The following is an 11,083-nucleotide window of genomic DNA, read 5'->3' as shown; positions in this document are numbered from 1 at the left end:
GAATGTAGGATGTTGGAAAATATCACTTGCTTCCTCTAGGTTTTATTTTCCATCTGTATGGGTTGCATGTTGTGGAAGGAGTTGAGGTGAATGCCGTGATTTCTAAAATCTTGGTTAGTGGTGGTAGGGATGGGGAGTGGAAGTGGTTGGTTGTACTCATGTGGAAAGAGGACCTTTAAAAATCAGTGAGTTAGCTGCCATTTTGTGTTCCCATGTGAGCTCACCTAATCTCAGCTGGTCTACCTGAGATCTCCTGAGCGCCAGCCCTAGTCCCCCACATGGTCCTGTTTCTGTTCCAAGATGAAATAAACTATCATGAGCAATAAACTATCATGAGTTTGGGGAAACTCGGCAAACTGTAAGCACAAGTGCACGTTGGTGGGAAAAGAACTGTTAGCTGACAGACGGTGGTTCATAGAAAGGCTATAGTAGATGATAACAAATTTCAGTTCTCTTTAAAGAAGTTAGGGGTAAACAGTATCTCTAGCATTGAAAAAATGAATATGTTCACAAACCAGGGAACAGTGATCCACTTCAAGAACCCTAAGTCCAGACATCCCTGGCAGCAAACACTTTGTTACAAAGGCCACCCTGAGACCAAACAGCTGACAGAAGTGCTACCCAAGATCTTAAACCAACGTGGTGCAGCAAGTCTGACTAGTTTAAGAAGAATCTGTGGATGGAAAAGTACCACTCACTACCAGAGGGGATGATGATGAAGTTCCAGATCTTGTGGAAAATTTTGATGAAGCTTCCAAGAAGGAAACAAACTGAGTTGAGTCAACTTCTGAAGAAAATAAAACTTGAAGAAGTTACTGGGAGCTGCTATTTTATATTATGAGTGCTTTTTAAAAATTTTTCCATGGATATGCTAAAATCTAGATCTTTAATATTTTAAGCCCAAGCTCCTTGGACACTGCCATTCTTTTCAGTTTTTGCTTATACACAATTCATTCTTTGCAGCTAATTAAGCTGAAGAAGCCTGGGAATAAACTTTGAAACAAGGTTAATAAAGTTTTTGCCTAGTTAAAAAAAAAAAAAGAGTTAACACATCAAAATCCCAGGCAACAAAAGCTAAAATAAAAACATGAGACTATACTAAAGAGCTTCTGCACAGCAAAGGAAATAATATATTGAAAAGGCAACCTACAGAATAGGAGGAACAATTTTTTTTAATTTCAATTATAAAATTTTAAAGGTTATTTATTAATTTTGAGAGAGAGAGAGGTACAAATAGGGGAGAGGTAGAGTGAGAGAGAGAATCCCAAGCAGGCTCTGCACTGTGTCAGCACAGAGGTAGGGCTTGATCCCACAAACCATGAAATCATGAACTGAGCTGAAACCAAGAGTCAGAGGCTTAATCGACTGAGCCACCCAGGTTCCCTTGGGAGGAACTAATTTATACTAACCTGTGATGAGGGGTTAATGTCCAAAATATGTATAAAGAACTCATAACTTTATAGCAAAAACAAACAAACAAAAAATAACAAAACTCCAAAAAACCACAAATAATACAATTAAAAAACAGGCAAAGGACCCAAATAGATATTTTGGATGATCTACAAATGGCCAATATATATATAAAAGGTGCTCAACATCATTACTCATCATGGAAATCAAATCAAAGCCATAATGATATATTCGCTTACACGTGTACTGTTAGGATGGTTGTAATAAAAACAAAACAAAACAAAACAAAAAAAAAACAAGAGATAACAGATACTGGAGAGGATGTAGAGAAAAGGAAATTCTCTTTTCTTTCTTTCTTTCTTTCTTTCTTTCTTTCTTTCTTTCTTTCTTTCTTTCTTTCTTTCTTTCTTTCAAGAGCAGGGTAAGGACAGAGGGAGAGGGAGAGAATCTCAAGCAGTCTTCATGCCCAGCATGGAGCCTAATGCAGTACTCAGTCTCATGACTGTGAGATCATGACTGGAGATGAAATCAAGAGTCAGACACTCCACCAACTGAGCCACTGAGATGCCCCTAGAAAATGAAATTCTTAATACACTTTTGGAAGGAACATAAAATCATACAGTCATATGGAAAACAGTATGAAGATTCCTCAAAAAATTGAAAATAAACTTCTATGTAATCTAGTAATCCCACACCTGACTATATTTCTGAAGAAATGAAATAAGTATCTCAAAGAGATATCTGCATACCCATATTCATTGCATCATTATTCACAATAGCCAAGATATGGAAACAGCTAAGTGTTCATCAATGGATGAATGGATAAAGAAAATGTGACATGTATACACAATGGAATATGAATCGGCCACAAAAAGGAGGAAGTCCTGCCACTTGTAGAACATGGATGAATCTGGAGAGCATTATGCTAAGTGAAATAAGCCAGAGAGGGAAAGACAAATACTGTATGACATTATTTATATGTGGAATTAAAAAAAAAAAATCTCATTACACAGAAACAGATAATAGAAAGGTGGTTCTCAGGGGCCGGGGAGGAGAAAATGGGTTGGTGTAGATCAAAGGGTACAAATTTTCAGTTATTAGAAAAATAAAAGTTCTGAGGATCTGTATGGCATGGTGACTAGAGTTAATAATATGGTGTCATGTGCTTGAAATTGCTGAGAGATCTTAAGTGTTCGTACCACATATACACAAAAAAGAGCTAATTATGTGAAGTGATAGATATGTTAATTATCTTGATCTTGGTAATCGTTCTAAAGTATATATGTACATCTAATCATCATGTACACTTCAAATATTATGTTTGTTAGTTATTCTTCAATAACTTAAACAGACCAATTGTGAAGAATAGAAATGAAATGGTCATCTGGTTGGTGGGTGCTCCCCCTAGCTCTTTCTGTATTTAGCATCTTGTTACAACAGAATATTATTCAGAAATCAGTCTTTTGTCTATTTCCAAAATAATGACTGATGTTTTTCCTTATCCTTTATATTTCAGCTTCTTCTTTGGGAAATGTTTTAGAGAAGTTCAGTTTCCTTACCTCCACTCCAAAATATGTTTCTTCCCCTATGATTATTTTCTAAAATATCACCACATTATTTTTCACTTCTAGCAATAATAAATCTAGCACAATATAGACTATTTACAGTCAGTTGTCATTATTTGAAGTACTTATGTCTGTAAAGTCTTCACAAACACTAAAATAACAAATACTGACCCGTGGTTCCTAGGTTCCTGCGATCTGCCTTTGGTCACACATTTTTATCAACTGAGTAACACACACCCTGTTTTATGTATGTTTTTGTTGACAAACATCTTATTTAGTATGTGTTGTTAATGCAATTAACATTGAACTCATGGCCAGTAACACTCTCATACCTGAATAAAGCTTATGTCACTCTCGTATTTTTCCTTGAGGCACATCACAGACTTTTTGTGTTTAGGAACACTGGACAGCATTCCAGCATGACCCACTCTAAACAGTGAAATTAGTGATGAAAAGCACAAAATGAGAAAAAACATGGCATTGAGGAGAACGGGAAACGGACACCTGTTTACAGGATGGAGCTATCTTTGCACTATATATGACTCTTCTTTGGTCTCCTACATGAATGGTGCTCATTGAGGTGAAAGTTAGAGTTAGTCTGAGAATGAGTGTAGACACAGCAGGGCAAGTGGTGAGAAGGGGGAGGTGAACTTTGTCCTTCTGTCCCAGCAAGTATTCCTGTGAATTGAAGCTGATTGGAGGATAACGATATGAAATCACATAAGACACTTGTACAAAAGTTGTGTCTCCTGGAATTTTCTTGTATTGCTCCACATCCTGTGGAGATCCTGTTACCAATATCTGTGCAAAAACATATGCTGGTCGGGAAGAACAGTAGAGGCTCACACACTTCTATGGCTTTTTCTTGCAAGTGGCACAACCAGTCCTGGCAAAGGCAACATGCAGGCTCCACTTCTGGGGTCACCTTGGTACCCTGTACCCTTTAGACATGCCTAAGTTTTAGTGGTCCTTATTTCCCTTCTGCTGACAGTGACTTGTGTCTCTTATTGAAACCACCTTTCGTCCACTCTTGGTCCACATGGCTCTACTATGGTTAATGTCAACTCACTTGCCCCTAACTTTAACATGGTCATGTGGCCCAGACTTTGCTAACTGGAGCACCAACATCTTACTGACAAATGTATAAACCCAGACATTCCCAGAATTTTTTTTTTCAAAAACTAAACTTTTTTTAAGCTAAATTTGCTAGGTTCATGGAATATATAATTGAAATTCTTTTGTACTTTTTGTCCTATTGTGGGGAGATTCTGTCTTATAAAAAAGTTATTGCAGAGAAATCAGAGAAGATAGGGAGATAGATGCTTAATGACCTCTGAGCACCTAGACTGTGCTTTAACAGAATCTGAATGTGAGGTTATAATTTTTTTTGTTAGTTTCTGTCACTTTCAACCCCAAAAATCCTAAATAATAATTGTGACAATGCTACAACTATAAGAATAAAAGTCAGCAATCAAGACAATTTTGGTTATGCCAATTCATCATAAAGCAGAATTAACAATGGTAGTTGACAAAAAGAACTTTGTAGTAATCTTTATGAAGTATTTTAAAATGTGCAATAGAACTTAGCTTACAAGGGAGAGGGAGACCTAGGAGATTTGATAATAATAGAGAAAAGCACAAGTGTTTCTATAATTTTTACCTCCAGAGAAAGACTTGTGTTACGCCTGTGTTGTTTATAATAGTATCCATAGCTCTTATCAAAATGCTAGGGAACAGGATAAACCTTCAATAAATGTTTGATGAAGGAGCACCTTGAATGAATGAGGCATGGGAATATTGCCAAATACCTAGGAAATTGAGAGGGAAGGAATGGATTATTGTAAAGAAACAGAACTCAAGAATTAATGTCATATTTTTCAGAGAGAGAGAGAGAGAGAGAGAGAGAGAGAGAGAGAGAGAGTTCCTCTACGTTATATAATATGATGTAAAAGCTCAGAGAGGTCACATAAAACAAAATTAAACCACACATTTATTGTGTTACTATGTCCTGTGTAATGTTAAATATTCTAGGGTAATTTTTATGGGATGGTGGGAAAGGATAGTTTAATATGGATTTATTAGAGGGGAAAGCAGAGTTAATTTGGTTAATTAATTCCTTTATTCTATAATAAAATCTAATAAAAGCTATGCCTCAGAAAGAAATATTGTAAGAGTCTATATCAGTATCAAATAAAAGCATATCCAGACAGATAAGGAGAGATTTTATTCAAAAAGGATGTCACACTATGGAGAACACTCTGATTTCAGACATCTGCAAGCATATCAGAATCAAACAGAAAAGTCTTTTCTTTTATAGAGAGAAGTAAGCAGGACTAGTGGAAACTTTGAAGGGGACATTGGCAAGTGAGGGAGAATGAGCAGATAGCATCTTGGGTTTGGTCTGGCAGTAAATGTGTCTCCCTGTGATGAGCAGATTCTTTGTACTGGAGGACAGGGGGCATGTTTTGCCTTTAAACCCTTGCTTCGTCCCAGGAGCTTGGGGAGAGCCATATTCAGGGACCTGTTGGGAGGACAGAAGACTGACTAAACTTAGGTCAGATAAAGCAGGGGATAAGGGACAGGCAGTTGTGAACACGTGGTCATTAGTTGGAGTAATAGAAAGTGTGAGAAATGTCTTGAATTATTCCAGTGCAAAGTATTTCCAAGGAATATATAGAAATTCTGCAGAGTAGGTGAACATGAACTGATGAGCCAGAACAGTGGGAATTTATAAACTCGTCCAAGTTAGAATCTAAAGGGAAGGGCTGATATTATTCATATGAAGAACTATGATTGGAAAAGTAAAATGTTTCATATTTATGCCCAGATTAGTTAAGATATTTCCTCAAACTTCTCACTTAGTAATGACATGAAAGGTGGGATTTGAGATACCCTAAAAGTAGCCGGTATTTTAGGCAGGTGAATTAGAAATTAGTATGGTGTGAGGTATTGTGAGTACTTTCAAAACCATAGACATGATGGTCATTATTCAGTAAGTCACCAAAACATGTCAAAATAGGAAGTTCTGGCATGCAAGAATAAACAAACAGAACCAGCAAATTAATAATAAACTGATGCTCAAGTGAATATCCTGTGTATGTTTTTGCATATATCCTGTCAGAGTAAAGACTACTGAGTTTGTGTGACCTGCACACACATTATAATTTTATATAATGATAATATTCTAATAATAATAATAGCAATGCTATGGGATAATAATTAAAACTTATACGAACAGCATAATATGTGAGGCACATTCTAAGCCCTTTATATATGTAATGTTCAATTTTTACAATCATCCAATGAGGTAGGACTTTTTTAAAATTTCACTTTTATAAGAACAGGATCCCTAGAAACAGGCTGAATATATGGTCAAAGGTCATTCTTTGCTCTTACCTATTATTAGATATCAATGGAGCAGGGGGAGGATACCAATGGATGTTCTACCTTTTGTAGGTGTGTGTGAGAACACTTAAGTTCTACTCTTTTAGCAAATTTTAATCATACATCATTGTCAATTATAGTTGTCATGTTATACATGAGATGCTCAGACTGTATATTGCAAGTTCGTACCTTTACCAACATCTCCTGTTTTCCCCATCCCTCAGCCGCTGGCAACTACCATTCTACCCTCTGTCTATGGGTTTGACTTTTTCCTTTTTATATTTGACATATAAGTGATGCCATGTAGTATTTGTTTTTCTCTGTCTGGCTGATTTCTCTTAGCATAATGGTCTCTAGATTAATCCGTGTTGTTGCAAATGCCATGACTTCCTTCTTTTTTAAGGCAAAATAACATTCTAATACACATGTATCTGTGCACACACACACACACACACACACACACACACACACACACACCATATCTTTATCCAATCCAATTATCCACTGACAGACACTTAGGTTGTTTCCATAACTTGGTTATTTGTGAATTATTCTGCAGGGAACATAGAAGTACAAGCAGGATTCTACACATTCTATGTTTTCATTTTCATTCAGTTCAGAATCCTTTCTAACTCTTTGAGTTAATGATTTCGTTTCCATGAGATATATACCCAGAAGTGGGATCAGTGTGTAAAAACAATCTATTTTTAATTTCTTAAGAAAGCTCCACACTCTTTTTCCTAGTGGCTATATCACTTTATATTGCCATCAAGACTATATAATGGTTCTTTTGCTCCACATCCTTACTGGCATTTATTATATCTGGTCTGTTTGGTAACAGCCTCCTTGTCATTGTTTTGGAGGAGTTTGAGTTGGATTGGTATTAATTCTTTAAATGTTGATAGAATTCACCAATGAAGCCATCTGGTCTTAGACTTTTCTTTGTTGGGAAATTTTTGATTACTGAATCAATCTACTTACTGGTAATTGTTCTGTTCAGGTTTTTTATTTCTTCATCATTTGGTCCTGGGAAGTATAATGTTTCTAGGAATTTATCCATTTCTTTTAGGTTATCTAATTTGTGTATAATTGTTCATAGTAATTTATTATGATCTGTAGTGTTTCTGTAATGTTTCCTCTTTGATTTCTGACTTTATGTATGTGAAGCCTCTCTTTTTTGCTAATTAATCTAGCTAAAAGTTTGCCAATTCTGTTTATCTTTCCAAAAAACCAGCTCTTAGTTTCATTGATCTTTTCTATTTTTCTTTTTGTAGTCTCTGTCTTGTTTATTTCTGCTTTGACCTTTTGTTATTTCTATCCTTCTACTGACTTTGGGACTTAGTCTGTCCCTTTTCTATTCTAGTTCCTTGAAGCATAATGTTACGTTTTTTATTTGAGAACTTTGTTTTTGCTTAATGTAAGCATTTATCTCTCTAGTATTCCTTCCTTTAATTTTGCTACATCCCATAAGTTTTGGTGTGTTGTGCTTCCATTTTCTTTTGTCTCAAGATACAGTTTTAAAAATTTCTTCTTGACCTTTTGGTTGTTTAGGAGCATGTTGTCTAATCTCCACATATTTGTGAATATTCTAGTTTTCCCCTTGTAGTTTATTTCTGTTGTCATATTCATTGGTCATAAAAGATGCTTGATATGATTTCAATCTTATTACACGTATGGAGACTTACTTTGTGGCCTAATGTGTGTTCTATCCTGGAAAATGTTCTATGTGTGCTTGAGAATAATGTGTGTTCCATTGCTGTTGGATGGAATGTTCTGTATGTGTCTGTTAGGTATACTGGTCTAATGTGTAGTTTAAGTTCAGTTTTTTTCTTAATGATTTTCTGTCTGGTTGAGCTCTCCATTGCTGAAAGTGGGGTATTGAAGTTTCTTACTATTATTGTATTACTGTCTACTTCTCTCTACAGATATGTTAATATTTGCTTTATATATTTAGGTGCTGCTATGTTTGGTGCATAAATATTACAGTTGTTATGACCTTTGAATTCATCCCTTTATCATTATATAACTTTATTTGTTTCTTATTACACTTATTGGCTTAAAGTCTGTTTTGTCTCATATAAGGATAGCTATCCTTGGTTTCTTTTGGTTTCCATTTGCATGGAATATCTTCTTCCATCCTTTCGCTTTCAATCTTTGTGTGTCCTTAAAGTGAAAGTGAATCTCTTGTAAATTGCATATATTTGGGTCTTATGTTTTCATCTATTCAGCCATTCTGTGTCTTTAGATTGGAGAATTTCATCCAGTTATATTTACATTGATTGTCTAAGGGTACGTAACTACTCTGGCCTTTTTGTTCATTGTTCTCTGGCTTTTTTATAGTTTCTTTGTTCCTTTATATTTTTCTTGCTCTCTTTCTTTGTGTTTTGATGATATTATGTCACAGTATGCTGTGATTGTTTTCTCTTGATCTTTTGTGTATCTACTATAGGGTTTTGTTTTGTGTTTACTATAAGGTTTTCACAAAACATCTTATAGTTTTATAAGAGTGTATTTCAAGCTACTATCATTTCCAATACATACAAAAGTTTTGCAGTTTGACATTCCCCTATCCTACATGTTATGTTTTTGATGTCACAATTTACATCTTTTTATATTGTGTATCCCTTAACAAGTTATTGTAGTTATAGTTATTGTTAATACTTTTGTCTTTTAACATTTTTATAAGGGTAAAATCACCAAGTGATTTACCTACCATCCCACAGTATTATAGCATTCTGAATTTAATTATATTTACCTTTTTCTAGTGAGTTTTAAAGTTTCATATGCTTTACTGCTACTAATTAATGTCCTTTTGTTTAGCTTGAAGAAGTCCCTTTAACATTTCTTGTAAGGCTGGTCTAGAGGTGATGAACTCCTTCAACTTTTGTTTGTCTGGGAAGCTTTTTATCTCTTCTTCAAATTTTAAAGAGAACATTGCTGAGTAAAGTTTCTTGGTCAGCAGATATTTTCTTGCAGCACTTTGAATATATCATCTTACTCCCTCGTGGTGTGTAAGATTTCTTCTGAAAAATCCACTGATGATATTATAGGGATTCCCATGTATATAAGTAGTTGCTTTTCTCTTGGTGCTTGTAAGATTTTTGATTTTTCTTTAAATCCTAACAATTTAATTAAAAAGCACTTAATGTGGGTATCTTTGTTCTTATCCTATTTGATACTCTGGGCTTCCTAGAGCTGGATGTCTGTTTATTCCTTTACGTTAGGGAAATTTTCAGCCATTTTTTCTTTGAAAAAACATCCTGCCCCTTTCTCTGTCTCTTCTCATTTTGGGATCCCTATAATGAGTATATTGACAGTATCCCATAAACCTTTAAGTCATCTTCACTCTTTTTCACTCTTTTTTATTAGTTTGTTTTTGTTTCTCTGATTGAATGAATTCCACTATCTTGTCTTCAAGTTTGCTATTTCTTCTGATTAATCAAATCTGTTGTTGAACCTCTCTGTTGAATTATTAAATTCAGTTAATAATATGTTCCTCAGCTCTGTGATTTTCTGGTAGTACCTTTTAAATATTTTCTCTTTGTTGAAATTCTCACTTTGTTCATACGTTGTTTTCCTGAATTTCTTTATAACCATATTTTGAACTCTCTAATGGATAAATCCCTTATCTCTATTTCATTAAGATTGATTTATGGAAATGTATCTTATTTTTTGTTTGTAACATATTCTCCTACTTTATTTTCCTTGATTGTCTATTTTGGTTTCTGCACGTTAGCCACATCTCCCAGTCTTTAAAGATTGGTTTTGTGTAGGCAAGTGCCTTGTCAATCAGTGTGACCAGAGTTCCTGGTTGCCTCTCAAACTCTTGTTATTTCAGTGCTGCCATATTTGTTCCTAGTGGCTCTAGTAGTTGAGTGTGTGTCGAGACATGCCAGTGTCCCTAGGGAGACTTGAAGTCAGCACCTAGATGCAGGCTGAGTAGAAGTTGGGTTGTCAGACAGAAGTGGGGAGAGTGTGAAACTGGGAGATTGACATTTTTGCCTGTTCTCTTGACCTGAGGCCTGGTGTATAATTGTGAGCCACAGAAGCTTTTAAGCTGTTTCTTTGTTTGTCATAGTCTTGGGGAACTCATGAATATAAGCCCCATTTATTATCAGATATAGGTGATTTGGGGGCCTATCCCTTGGGTGGGAGCCATAAAGTTTGAGATGTTAGATGTCCCAAAGTCTTTGCTCCTCAGGGAGAAGCTGAGAGTTGGGGTTCTCACCTGACTTTACAGCTATGTGCTGGGATATAATTTGTGGTGAGAGTTTGTCTCAGCCTTTCCTATCCATTTTGATACTGGTATTTTCTCAGTCACCTGTGTAAATGAGTCATTCAACTAGATTCTGGATTTCTCTCAGAGGGAATTACTCTGTATACAGATGTATATTTGAGCCATCCACGGGAGAAGGGAAAATCAGGAGCCTCCTGTGTCACCATCATTTTTGAGATGTGTAGTCTTTGCAGATAGCTTTTGAACTTTTTTGGAGCAAGATTTGAAGCCAATTCAGTAATTGCCATAGGATGTTGTTTGTACTGAAATTGCTATCATAATCAATATTAACCTATTGTATATCTAAATTTGTAATCATATTTTAGCATTTCCTCTTCCATTAATTATCCATAGTCTTAAATTTTTCTGTGTACCAGGACACTATTTATCTATTTCCTTCATTAGTACATTTTATAAATTTTGGCTAACTTTTTATTTGTGTGAGAGT

At 35.4% G+C, this 11,083-nt stretch overlaps 1 pseudogene; it reads left to right on the top strand.

The window, feature by feature from the left end:
• Positions 1 to 326: 326 nt before the first annotated feature.
• Positions 327 to 1,360, top strand: LOC109254913 (transcription factor BTF3-like; annotated as a pseudogene).
• The last annotated feature ends 9,723 nt before the right edge of the window (positions 1,361 to 11,083 follow it).

The sequence above is a fragment of the Panthera pardus genome, unplaced genomic scaffold (assembly GCF_024362965.1).
Source record: "Panthera pardus isolate Hobbes unplaced genomic scaffold, ASM2436296v1 HiC_scaffold_22, whole genome shotgun sequence".
Taxonomy (NCBI): Eukaryota; Metazoa; Chordata; class Mammalia; order Carnivora; family Felidae; genus Panthera; species Panthera pardus.
The sequence above is the reverse complement of the archived record's forward strand: the minus strand, read 5'-3'. Positions and strand labels throughout refer to the sequence as shown.